The sequence below is a fragment of the Canis lupus genome, chromosome 34, assembly GCF_048164855.1.
Source record: "Canis lupus baileyi chromosome 34, mCanLup2.hap1, whole genome shotgun sequence".
NCBI classification, from domain to species: Eukaryota; Metazoa; Chordata; class Mammalia; order Carnivora; family Canidae; genus Canis; species Canis lupus.
In genome coordinates this window covers 10,237,711-10,251,774 of record NC_132871.1, presented here as the reverse complement: position 1 = coordinate 10,251,774, position 14,064 = coordinate 10,237,711, and the positions used below count along the sequence as shown (strand labels likewise).

The following is a 14,064-nucleotide window of genomic DNA, read 5'->3' as shown; positions in this document are numbered from 1 at the left end:
ACACGGTGCCCTTACAAATACAAATAATGTCTAAGTAGAGATTTTTCATCAAAAACAAGTAAATCAATCTCCAAACTTTGTTTTATGGAAAGGAGTAAGACTGGCTGCTAGACAGACTTCCTGATCCACATAAGCCGTGATCTCATTCCTGTGCAGTCCTAACAGGGAACAGTAATGTATGATTGAGACACTGCTATATTTAGGAATGACAAGATGGGCATTATTAATAGCTTAATTGACATTAAGGCAATTACCCCTACCCTTATTACAGTTTGTAGAATTACACAGAAAATATTGGCTGAGGCCTTTTTCTCCCTAGAGCTACCCAAGGATACAGCATTTTATTTCATGCCAGATCCCAGCTTTGACATTAGATACTTAGCCATAGAATGATTCCAGTAAATCATTATAAATGCATTATAATAAAGATGTTATGAGCTATCAGATATTAACCCCCAACCCCTAAAGAGAGATAAATAGTCCAGTTGCTTGATTCCCACTTTTGTTTCATAAGAAATAAGCTTTTGCAAAGAGCAACTGACTAATGAATTATAAAATGGTGTGTTGAGCTCAGATAATTAAACAATGCATTTTAGTGTCTAGTGCAGGATGAACACTAAATCATACACAAATAAAAAAGGGAAAAAACCTAACCCCTGAGCCCAACTCCTACTTTCAAATAACATTAGAGGTTGATCTATAGTCCAGAAATGCTTCAACCCTTTTCTTATCTGAGGAGGGCATATCAAGTGTAAGATCAAGACACAAGTAGGTAAACTAAACCAAGTGTTAGCACAAGAATTCTGGAGGTGCTAATTTCAGATAAGGCCATAAAGTGATTTTAATAGAGATTTTACACGGAGATAACCTTTGTTACCAAAGTGTTTACTGGGGCAAAAGTCTAGAAGAGTCATGAAGTTTCCAAATTTCCTTATGCTTTTATACTTTATGTCTGACTCATAGTGAAACATATGGGAGGGGTGTTAAAAACCGTGGTATTGATGGTGGTCTTGACCTTGCAGTAGAAAAACAAATGGGAGGTGGGAGAGGTGGAGAGGTTGGTTGAGTTGGGTTCTCAGCGCAGTTCTCAGGTGTCACCATACCTGGCAGGGCTCCATCTAGTGGTCAACTTTGGATCACCAAGAAGTTTTAGCCTCCCGGGGCCTCCATGTGAGACTGGTTTGCTATTGACTGCTTTCTAGCGTGTCTTGAATTTGCCCCAAGATTTGAAGCTGCACCTAAGCATGGCCTGAATATGTGTTTTAGTCTTCCAGTCTCTCAAAGCTGTGGTGACTGCCTCAAGGCAGTCTCACATTTCTTGGTCAAACAGCATGCCAATAATGACCATGTGGCCAAAATGAGAGATGACCTTGGACTCCATGTGGGCAATGACCACTGTGCTGGTGAGGGGCTTCCCGGGGACACCAGTTATATCCTGTTCCACTTAGCCATTCCTCTCCTGTGCTCCAGTCAAGCCAGACCACACAGTCCAGTCTTTCCTCCATTTCTCCAGGCAGCTCTAGTGTTGTCCACTGCAACTGACTTTATCTTTCCTACCCAGAGGGTTGTGTGAACATTAAATGAGATTGATTATATAAAGATCTATCTATGTAAAGTACCTATTAGAGAGTAAGCCCACAATTAAATGCTGACTATTTTTATTTTAGTTATCTTGTATCTCTCATCTCCTGCTTCTTCTCATTGTTCTGCCCTTGTATCTTAGGGTCCAGCACAGCATTTTGCTTAAGGCACAAGCTCCAAATACTCCTGCTATCCTGAACAATACTGATAGTAACAAGTACTAGTAAGAGTTAACATTTTCTGACCACTTATTGTGAGCCAGCCACTCTGCTAAGTATCATCCCCTCATTCAATTCTTTCAACAAGGCTGTGTGGCAAGTACTATTTTCATTCTTGCTTTATGGGAAACTAAAGTTTAAAGACGTTATATAACTTGCTCAAGGTCACACAAGCTCATAAGTGGGCAACCAAGGTGTAGACCCAGAATTGGCCTAGATTTGGAGTCTCCGCTCTCTGCCACTGTGTCGGGCTGGTTTTGTCATCTTTCTTCTCTTGTAGACTGGGCTCCAGCAAGAGATGAGTCATGAGTACATATCCACTCTTAGATGGACGACCCTTCAGGCTTTGATCTCTGACATTCTGGGTAGTCCAGAAGTACAGGCTAACTCCAGTTTATAGCTGCCCAAAAGTCACTTGTCTGAAAACTCCTGGGTCATTACATAAAACCATCCAAATAGACTTTACAATTGCGCACCCCATAAAGTTAATTTCACTTTGAGAGAATGTGTCTGAGGGAGGTGATGCACTCTGTTATGTATTCAGGTTGGTGGCTACAATAGATGGAGCTGTCCTGTCATCCTTGACACCCTGGCTTACTGGCAGCCTCGCTTCATCACACTGTCACAGGCTAGGAATGGCCTCCCAGTCTTGGCTCAGAACAGTTATGCTTCCTAATGGCCCAAGCCTCACAAACCCCACACCTCCCTTAATTAAAGAAGTAAATTAAGAGGAATATTTCAACCTTAGGGATGAATTATCTTACTAATTTAAGACTGACATTTTATTGGATAAAAGGACACACATGGGTATTTATTAAAAATGCTGCCTTCACATGCAAGGATCTGTGGAAGAGGATGTGTGAGGTTGTGAGGCATTTGGGTGGCCAGAGATAGGCACTTACAAGCAGCAACCAGGAGGGCGAAGAGTGAGCTCTGTCACTAGAGAACACAACAGATTGGCTATTTGTTCTACATTCGTCCTTCAGACATTGCAGAGCCAGACATCTGGAATTTTCCACAGTCTTGATTTCAAACTTGCTGACTCTGAGTGCTGTGGTGGACGCTACTAATGTCACAAAGAGCCACACACCCTCTCCTCTCAAGCACATGAAAGCTGCACAGCTCAACTCATTTTCAGTTGGATAAGCCATCTGATTTGTCTGGTTGTTGTGAGCAGAAGAACTGTGTGTCACTCCCATCCATTTATCAGTGGATGACCCTCCTGCTCTCTCCTCCCCTGCAGAAGTGGTCTTGGAAGCACGTGCTGAGATGACAGAGTGCCCACTATCCCAGATTCCTGAATGACACGGTGGGGCTGCATCCTTCACAGGCCCATGGTAGACATGTAGCTTCAGCAGGAAATAAACCTTTGTTGGATTAAGCCACTGACGTTTGGAGATTATTTATTACTACAACAAAACCCAGCCAATCCTGACTAATCCAGAAGTTGACGTTTTGCTCAGAAATATGGTCCTTCTTTCCAATTCATAAAACCCATATCTTTTTTCCAATAGCCTTATTCACTCAGACCGTAGTTCACACATTTTTCTTCATTCTTTCAGATGCCTAAAATTGCCAAACAATCCTGAAGGGTCATAGAGGTGGTCTGTTCTTCAATCATTGATAAAAATTGGTACAATGAAATGAATGGGCAAGACAGAAGATAAGGTTGGCATTTTGAAAATAACATGGCATAGTGGGATAATAAAAAAGAAGGAAAAAATAGAGAAAAAGAAGGAAGAATGAAATATAAGCAATGAAAAATAAATATAGAAAAGACAAAGGAAGAAAAGTAGAGAAAAGAACACAGAAGATGAGCAATTTGTTTCAAGTTAGCTATAGCCAATTGTTGGCAGTTGAGCTCCCCTCCGGAAGGCATCTCTCAGGGTCTTGGCTCTTCAGCATCAATACCTGGGCCTAGCATGCCAAGGTGCTCAAGAAATGTTGGTTGAAAGGGTAAGTCAAGGAATGAATGAATCTTCATTTTACAATCTTGAAAACATATATGACTTGAATGGTCTATGATTATGAATGGGCACTCCATTGCATATTGAAAGGCAGTGCAAAAAGTGAGAGGGAACTAGAAATAATTGAGTTTGAATAGCTCTTTGTAACCTTTAAACCTGAGTCCTTGAAAAGAGCAACTATGAGGTTAGAGCAATTATTCTTTGTCCTAGAAACAGGACATCACTGATGACTCAGAGCAGTCTGTTTAAAATAGTGCTTCAAATAAACTGGGTAGAAATGTCCTTGTTTTGTTTGCTTCTGGCTGGGTTGAACAGAGGGTGCAGTCAGCACGGACACATCTATGGCCTTATTGCAGTGGGAGGTGAAAGTAAGAGAACAAAATAAAATTTGCTGAGTAACTTATTTCTGAAAAACTTCAAAAGGGGCAAGGAGTAACCATACACCACAGGGATGAGAAGGAGGAGCTGGGAGTCCTTTTACTGCCGAAACCAACAGGGGACCTCCAGCAGAATATTCACCTGGTCATGGGGTCATTCACTTTCCCTGAGAGGTACCAGAGCACTGTGAAGAGGCTGCCCATGTTCAAGAATGCTCACAGCTGAAGAGAAGCCAGTTCTAAGGATATAGAAAGAAGCTGGCTTTTGCTCTGGGGAAAAGTGTGCATCTAAGGTCTCTTGCCCCATGGGGTTATTTCCATGTGTGTCCACATGCTCAAACAAATGCCAGCAAAGTTCAGATGTGAAGGGTTTGCGATGAGAAGGAAAGCCCCAAGTCAGCAGAAAGCTGATGCATGGCGCATGAACGTGGGGGGCAGGGGGTCACTGTAACGTGGAGTGGGCAGGAACACGCACACATCGCAGGAGGGCATCCTTGCAGATGGCATGGAAACTCAGCAGAGGTGTTGTTCTGTCCTGCCTGTAGTTTTAAAGAAAAAGATCTCGTGGAATGATCACCTCCAGGAGATGATCACACTCTCTACATCCCATTTCCAATTCATCCACTTCTACCTGTCATCTCAAGCTACATTCTCCTCCCATTTCTTATCAAAGGAACACAAATTCTTCTGGTGTCCCTGGCTAAACTCCTCACAGTCAGGAGCTTCTCCTCCTCACTTTTCCCTTCATTCAATCTCTTGCCCCTTTATACTGTTTCCTGGACTCCCTCTTTTCTTCTCCCTGCCTGGGCATATATCTAGCTGGTCTAATTACAGATCGTTGTCTTCCTATAGGAAATATAAGACCCAGACACAAGTAATGAAATGCTATCCCATAATCCAAGGCAAAAATGATGAGTCCTACAGTAACAATGGCCCTATGTGTTAGATTTATCATAGTTCAGATTTCATGTAATTTTACTATTTTCAATAAAGTCAATTTGTTAAATGCATATGTTGAAATAAAATTTTTCAATATTACCTGATTTTTTTCCTCTAGTATATCTTTTCCCCTTTTGATGTTTCTCCTCCCCTATTCAAGCAGCTGTACATGTCTCTGCTCTATAACTCAAGGAATGGATGAGACAGCGTTAAATGAAGAATTCTCTTCCTGACTTGCATATTTCAAAGCATAACTCCTAGGAGAAAGACTGATTATTAAGGCAAAGGTGAAAGAGTCCGGAGCAAGCAGGAATAGAAGTGAAGCACTGCTTCTTCACCTCTTACCAAGAAAAGAGCTGTGGTTTGGTGGAGGCAAAGTGGAAGACAAGTGGAAGAAACAATGGGAACAGATGGTGGGGACCTACATCCACACGAAATAGAGCCCATGTCCTGCTAGCTGGCTTTAGATGTGATAAGGTGGCAAAAACCCTGCAGCCTTTGTGGGAACAGAAGTGGAGGGAATGAAGATTGGTAAATTAGTAAAACCACTCTGGAGGCTAATTTGGCAGCATTCGGTAAAATTGATAATCTGGAGAAAATTTTACACCTGCTTTTAAAGAGATTTATACAAAAATGTTTATTGTAGCATTACTTTCTTTTTAAAAGAATTTATTTATTCATGAAAGACACACTAAGAGAGGCAGAGACATAGGCAGAGAGAGAAGCAGGCTCCACGCAGGAAGCTCAATGTGGGACTCGATCCTGGGACTCCAGGATCATGCCCTGAGCTGAAGGCAGACGCTCAACCGCTGAGCCACCCAGTCATCCCTATAGCATTACTTTCAATGGAAAAAAACTAAGTTCCCATTAATAGAAGAGGGAATAAATAAAATGTGAAGTGGTGTCAACTATAGACTATTCGACTACTGTACAGCAACTAAGAGGAAGGGTAAAATAGGAAGAAATTACAGGGGAATTTAGACCTTAGAATCCAACTGTCTAATAAGCCTTAAGAGTTAAAATATAAGTGCCTCGTTTTACAGATAAGAAGAAATGGGGGCCCGAAGGTTAAATGGTTTCTGAAAATCAGGCTGATGTTTATAGACTTCCAACCTGGCCTTTTGTCCATGAAGTCATCTGATATCCCAAGCCACCTGGTATAGTTTTCAGCTTATTCTGGGAAGTAGAAAGTTATCCCCTCTGATCTCCCCAGCATCCTAGTGTGGAAGAGAAGGAGAAGAGGAGGAAAGGGGAAGAAGAGGAGAGAGAAAAGATGTTGCCCTGTTCTTGAGATCACAGTCCAGATGAAGAGCAGAATCGTAACAGGAAACCAGGAAAGCCAGTTCTCATATTTCCCATATTCACAGCCAAGGTGTCTCCTGATCCTCGCTGGATCTCCATGGTCTTATTAGCAAAACGAGAAGTTCAACTAGAAGGAATTCTACTTGAGCTCTTAAGTTCAAAACATGATCCTTGCAGTAATCTACATTTGACTATAGAATCTAAACTGGATTTCACTGTTGAACTCTATATCCACAAAATAATTTTTCATCTACAACTCCCAAATCTTTTGTCTATACCTTAAAATTTTCTGCTGGTTGGTCCAACCTAGAGATCACATCTGATGTGCTTTTTTCCAATATAATATTTAATTCTCAACACTCCTAGAAACTTGTGGGAAGACTCTCTTACCTAAGCTTTTAAGATAAGCACCAAATAAAAATCTCAACACTAAATGGTAATCCAGGCTGGCCTGCTTGCTTGTCTTTCTTTCTTTCCCTTCCTCCCTTCCTTCCTTCCTTCCTTCCTTCCTTCCTTCCTTCCTTCCTTCCTTCCTTCCTTTCTTTTCTTTTCTTTTCTTTTCTTTTCTTTCTTCTTTCTTTTCTGTCTTTCTCTCTTTCTCTCTCTCTCTTTCTCTCTCTCTCTTTCTCTCTCTCTTTCTCTCTTTCTTTCTTTTTCTTTCAAAAGATTGGGATCCCAATGTCAGTGAAGTGGCCCTGGTTTCATCTCTGGGAAAGCCTGAGGTGGAAGTGAAGTCACCACAGCACCAGCGCTAACCTCCCGACATGGTCTGGCAGGCTGGATCAGGGTGGGAGTCAGGAACTCTACACTAAGTCCTGATTGTGTCACTGACCTGGGCTGTCACATTGATGGAAACTGTCCCTGCTCCAGGCTTCTTTTGCAAAAAAAGAAAAAAGTTGTAAGGATAAAAAGTTCTCTGAAAAGTACATCATGTTCTAGAGGCCAAATGTTAGAGTCATCAAGGAACGGAAAAGAGACAGCTTCTTCCTCAGCCACGGTTGTATCATTCCCAGTGTCCCCACCTACACTCCAGTGGCAAGATTTCAAAGTGTCACAGCCAGGCCATGAGAGACACAGAAACTTTTACACAAATGGCTCAAATTCTCTTTTCACTTTTAAAGTAATACACTTTTTGTAATTATTAATGGTTTATTCGTGTGACCACCCATGAGTGAAGGGCATTTCCCTCTCCCACATCTTTAATGGAAGTAATTAATGAGGTGTTAGAAATTAACAACAATTAACAGTGCATAGGAACAAGGGCAGAAGGTCAGTGACTCCAAAATGCGATGTTTAGCTTCTCGGGTGGAAGCCTGCCATTTCAAGGAGGGACATACTAAGAGAATTTTTCCTGTTAAATATCTTGGCATTGTATCGACTTTTCAAATGGGGAAAACCACAAACGATGGTTCTACTAGTCTTATCTCTTAACAGTACAGATTTCTCTGACAGGCTATGAGAATTCTTAGACTTGGGTTGCCTCTCAGGCACAAACACAAATGTTGCTGCAAAACATGGTCCAAAACATGGTGCTTTTTTAAGATGAAGCGTGTTAATGAAAGGAAGTAACTACCTAGCACTACTATCAAGCTGATTCATTTTGCCGAGCAAGGAAAATAATACAAATTATTACACATTTGCCTTAACATTAATAAATATATTGCCTGATACACAGAGCAGACTTATAACTTAGCAATTGCACCACCATCTTGGATTGTATTAAATGCTAGTGGATTTCTGGAAATAACGGGCACTGGGAGTAAGACATTAATACATACATATCTTATACATATTATATGTGTATATGTTTGTTTACCTATAGGATCTCTGCAAGTATCATTGTTGTATCTAGGCAAATTAATAAATAAGTTGCCTTAACTTTATCTACCTGATAAGATAAGTGCCAAGGAATACTGCTTTGAGGTACTGGGTCACCCATCCTCACTCTATGTGATTTTTTCCCATTTTCTGAAACACAACCGAAAGTCCTCAAGCTAAAGTCTTATAGCTTTATTCTTAGAGTTGAAAATAAAGTCAGAGAGAGTAAATCAAGCTCAACTATACAAATTGATGATCTCACCAAGGATATCCTACTAGAGAACGGGCATATATATACTGCTTCCACCCACAAAGTAATTACAATTATAATTACATTACCTGTAATTATAAACATAATTAATTATATTCCTGCAGTGCTTTAGAGTTTACAAAGTACATTCACATACATTAATTATTTAACCTCATCAGTACTCTGTGAGGCAGGCGTAGCAGAAAACCCACAGAGCAGTACCAAGGACTTCTCACCGAGCCCAGATCTATGACTTCTAAGCGGCCACTTCCTTCCCTCTCACTCATGATTATCTCCTTAAATAAAGCATATGCAGAAAATGAGGAAAAAAAAAAAAAAAAAAAAACGATTTCCAGAGGCACTGATATTTCTGGATCCTTGGTCAAGCAACTTCAAAACCACCACAAATGGTTTTCAGGGAAGGGATGGGCCAGAATTTGTGGGAGGGGGAACCAGTCACAATGACCTCAAGGCTCTGGTTTGGCCCAGGTACGCAGGATCACTTGGCTAGCCCTGAACCTCCATCTATGCTTTCATGGGTAAGAGTCACTCACAGAATGACAGGCTTTGGGAGCTGGAATAGCAACTATCTCTTGTGTGTCTAGGAAGTGCACACTACTGGGGACAGAGAGCCCAAGCTCTGCAGCAGCTTATGGCCAATGGGAAGGAATGTCATCATTACACCAAGAAATTGAGCCCTTGGGTTTCCCAGGCTACAAGCTCAAGTATACACTCCTCTGTCTGCCTTTTGTTTTTTTTAAGATTTTATTTATTTATTCATAGAGAGAGAGAGAGAGAGAGGCAGAGACACAGGCAGAGGGAGAAGCAGGCATCATACAGAGAGCCTGACGTGGGACTCGATTCAGGGTCTCCAAGATCACTTCCTGGGCTGCAGGCGGCACTAAACCGCTGCACCACTGGGGCTGACCCTCTGTCTGCCTTTTAAGGTTCTTCCCCACACTTGTTGAAATCCAGCCTGACACTTCTCTCTTGAGACTTCTTTCCTATTATGCCTTAATAGGCCATTCACTCACCCTCCCCCAGTCAGGCCACTCTGACCCTGATCCTGGATTTCTTCTTTGCAGAGCTCTCTCTACCCTGTTCTTTCTTCAAGTCCCAGCCCAGGTCTCCTCTGGACAGAAGGGAAGGTAGATTTGGGTCCTTCCATTGAAAACTTAATCTCTGTGGAGAAGGAATTTGTACTTAAATAACTAAAATAGAAGTTGTAAAGTGTTCAGGACCCTAGAGAAGTACTGCCCAAAGCATAGACTTCAGACCAACCAGACTCGTAGTACCCAGGAACTTGCTAGAAATGTGAATTCTCGGGGCCTACTCCAGACCTATGGAATTAGGATCAATTAGAGTTTTAACAAGCCCTCCAGGAGAATCTGATGTCCATTACAGTTTAAGGAAGCCTATCTTAAAAGAAAAGACTTAGACAAAGTCAGAAAATGGAGTAATTTACACCCTTTCAAGACAGGATTCAGGCACTGGAGAGGGGTGGCAGGCATTTCTAAGGAAAGGACAGTGGGAGCAGAGGCCTGATCTAGAATGTGGTTTGAGAGCAGCAAGGACTTCCATATGGTCAGTACCTAGGATGCCTATAGAGCAGCTAGCAGGCAATTTCCAAGTAATAATAGTAGTAATAGCAGTTAGTATTTACGGATCTCTTACTATGTGCCATGTAGATTTCTAAACGCTTTATTCACAGGAATCTTCTCATTCTATTCTTATAAACCTACTGAGTAGAAAGTGTTGTTAGATGATCTCCAGTTACACAGGAAGTGGAGGCTTGGGAAAAGTAACTAAACCACCCAGCCACACAGCTTGGGTTTCACAACAATGAGGATATAGGTTGAATTTTGAGGTTGGCAGCACCAAGATCACAGCTTGACCTTAGGGGTATTTGAGAGCCGTATGGAGACAGTCAACTCACGACCAGATCAGCAACAGAAGACAGCAGGGTGGTCGTGATCTGAGAAACAGAGGAAGGAGCCCAAAGATTGGATTTGGGCAATGGGAATGAAACGGAAGGGGTAGATACAAGGAGCAGGACTTAACAAGGGACAAGATGGAAGGAATAAAGGGGAGGCTAGAGTCAAAAACTGTCCTGGGAGCTTAGTCTAGGAGGAGGCTGGAGTCACTAATGGAAGAAGAGAACTCCCTCTTCCTCATGCTGGATTTTATTACCAAGTACTTATAACACCAGATAATGTTTTAAGAGTTTTACACAGATCAAGCCATTTAATTTTTACAACAATCTTAAGAGGCAGTATTATTCTTTCTAACTTACAGATGAGGAAACTGAGGCACAGGTCCTGAGTAGCTTACCCAGGACCACACAGTATGGCCAGCCGTTCTTACTCTACTCTCCCTATAAATTAGCATTGGCATCTTCCCAATCATTAGGATATTTGCTTCTCAAAAGAATTCATATGATTTCTTCCCAAACTTGGAAGCAAGCAGAATGTAGCCAAGTAAAGCAGCAGTTAATGAATCCAGTAGTTGCCAACCTTCTCCATACACAAGACTCAGCCACAGAGCTTTTCAAATAGTCCAGTGCTGGGGATCCATGCCCAGGATCCCAACCCAATTGGGCCGGGGTGAGGGCAGTGTAGTACATGTTGTTTGTGTGTTGTTTAAAGCTCCTTCTTGTTTGATGTGCACGCAGCACTGAGACTATTGAATTAACCAAATGACAAGCATGTATTGCTTACCTACTAGTGGTATGTGCTGTGCTCCATGCAGTGGTAGGCCCCAAGGGAGATCAAGATGTCGCACCAGCACTCAGAGTTAGTATCTTCCCAGATCTGTGTAAGACTAAGAAGGAAGATGGAAACAATACTGGGGAGCAGAGCAGAGGTAGTGAATCCAGCCAATGCCCCAGAATTAATCCCTGGAGCCTGCTAGGAGAATCAGGGAGGACTCAAGACGGACAGTGTTTATACTAAATAAAACAGATAAGGAAACCATCAGAGACTGCTGTGGAAAGTTATGCTTCCCCTTCAGAGGTCAAATGGCATAGACCAATTTGTCATGTTCGGCCTCCTTTCTCCACAAGAGGAGCTCTGAATGGTTTACGTATCCAGACGCGGGTCAGGCCCTGGCGCCTAGACCGCTGATGGTGGGGCACATCTTTTTTCTTTTTCCTTGGCCAATGGGAAAAGAAGGAAAACATTTAGCAGCTGCTAAATCCCAGTGTCTTTATTTGAACTTCCCTGGACCAGGCAAGTTAGTGGTATTTATGGCTTAAAAGAATTTCCATCTGTAAGTTTATCTTCTTGTTAAAAATCAGCCATCCCCCCTACCTAACACAACCAAAGACAATAAATCAAGGCTTAACTAAAAAGCAAAGACTTATCTCTACAAATAGGAATCCCTGTGTTTAATAACATACTATTTTCTTTTTTAGTATCTGGCACCATAGGACATTAAGTGATTGGTAAGTGGGGGTAAGCTTCCCTTCAACTACACAGAAGGGATAGAAATGAGACAGATGCTGTCCAAGCTAGGGGAGAAAGAGCCAGGCTAACATTTTTCCATGAATTCCAGTGTTCTGTCAAGGCTTTCTTTACATCTCCCAAATGACGCACACTGACGCTGTTGTTATTCTTAATCAGTTCTGCCAATTTATGACTATCCTTTCCAATCCCATTCCTTCCTCTTTCATAGCAACAATGGTGTCAAAACAAGCAAGTCTCCTTTCTGAATTCCTGAATGGATGTATAGTTCTACCATTGTCAAGGAGGGAGCGACCGCAGAGTTTAGGGGCAGACAACCAGTGCAATAAGCTCCTGCTATTCTATCAAAATGTGAAAAAGATGCTATTTAATGTCCACGGAACCCGAAATCTCTCATCCCAAGAGGACTCTGCACCTCTTGTCCATACCTGGGCTCAAGTATAGTATCAATTGTGGGCCCAGACAATGGCCCTTCCATCCTTCATTCAAGTTGCTCCCATTCCCAACCTACACTGGATCACATGAATTACAGGTGTCCTTTTCCTGCTGATTAAAGTTAGCCTCATTCATAGGCGGGTACAATACATTGAACCCTTCCAAGTAGAAGGCCCATGACTACCAAATATGTTTACTGATAATCTGTCACACTGAAATACTGTCTTCCTGAGAAATTTCTGAAGAGTCTTTGGCAATTTTTAAAAAAGATTTTATTTATTTATTCATGAGAGACACACACAGAGAGGCAGAGACAGGCTCCTCGTGGGGAGCCCAATGCGGAACTCAATCCCAAGACTCCAGGATCCCGACCTGAGCCAAAGGCAGACGCTCAACCACTGAGCCACCCAGGCGTCTTATAATTTTTTTTCTTTTGGAGAAACCTGGGAGAATTGCTCATTCCTTCAGAATATCATTTAAAGCATAATCTTTGGAGTTTTGGTTCTATATCATAAGCCACTTTATATTATTCCCCATAATACATCAAGTTTTCTAATAATATGTAATAGTAAATGCACACATAATGCAGAATTTAAAACATACAAATAATGTTCATAGAAACTTATTCTCAAACACAATCTCACTTGGGCGGATTGGCCCTTAACCAAACTCCCAGAATGAGAAGTAGCTACCCTTCCTCAAAGTGCTGTTGGAATTGTCTGTGGTGTAGGGCAAGGTGAAAAGTTGAGAGGAGAGAAACAAGCCATCATCAGCAGAAGTTCCTTCCAGAAGAAGCCAAGCATTTGCTCAAGATTTCTTTCACAAAGGGAAAGGCATATTGCTTGGGTTCTCCCAAGCTCAGAGGGAAACTATAGGATTCTTTACCCCTGAAAAGGTCTGCACTCACCCTACCCCTTTTCTTTTTGAGAAATTTACAAAACACAAAAAGCTAAAATCTTACATTTGTACTTTCCAGAGTTAACAACTGTTAACATTTGATCATACTTTCCTCCAATTTTTGTTTCTTTAAGAAATAATGTTTCAGATTCTAAACTCCAACCCCTTCAACCCCAACCAGTTCACTCCCCCATACCTAAGGAAAACCACTTTCATGAGACTGGCTGTGGATCCTTCCAGTCTATCAAAAATATACATGTTTTATACACTTACACATACAGCAAGAAATATATAGTATTACTTTCTATATGTATTTTGTTATTTTTTAAAAATGACATCATTCTTTGTATTTTCTGAAATTTGCTTTTCTTTTCCTATTAAACATTAGATTTTTGGAGATCTATCTATGCTGAAGTATGTAATCTAGTTAATTAATCCCTTTTCATTATGTGTATGTCACATTTTTAATCCACTACTGAGGGATGTTTAGGTTCTTTCCAGTTTTTCACTATTTTCTACAATGCTACAACAAACATTCTTGTACATGTTCCCTTGTACATACATAAAAGGGTTTTCAAAAGAAATACATTCAGTAGTAGAATCTATGGGTCTATGGTATGCACAGTTTATATTTTACTTAGGCACTGCTGAAGACTCCCAAAGTGACTATACTGATTTACATTCCCACCGGAAGGAGATGGTGGGACTATTTTCCCCACATGTTGGCCTATTTGTGATACTATTGGGCATTTAATTTTTTTTCCAATTTGATGGTTTAAAATAATGGCTAAGTATTTGTCATTTCTATGACTATTCATA

General features: G+C 41.3%; 1 long non-coding RNA gene across 8 annotated transcripts in view; it reads right to left on the bottom strand.

Annotated features, from left to right (window-relative positions):
- Positions 1–14,064, bottom strand: part of LOC140624410 (uncharacterized) — a 373,398-nt gene that overhangs the window by 155,066 nt on the left and 204,268 nt on the right. The window lies entirely within an intron of this gene.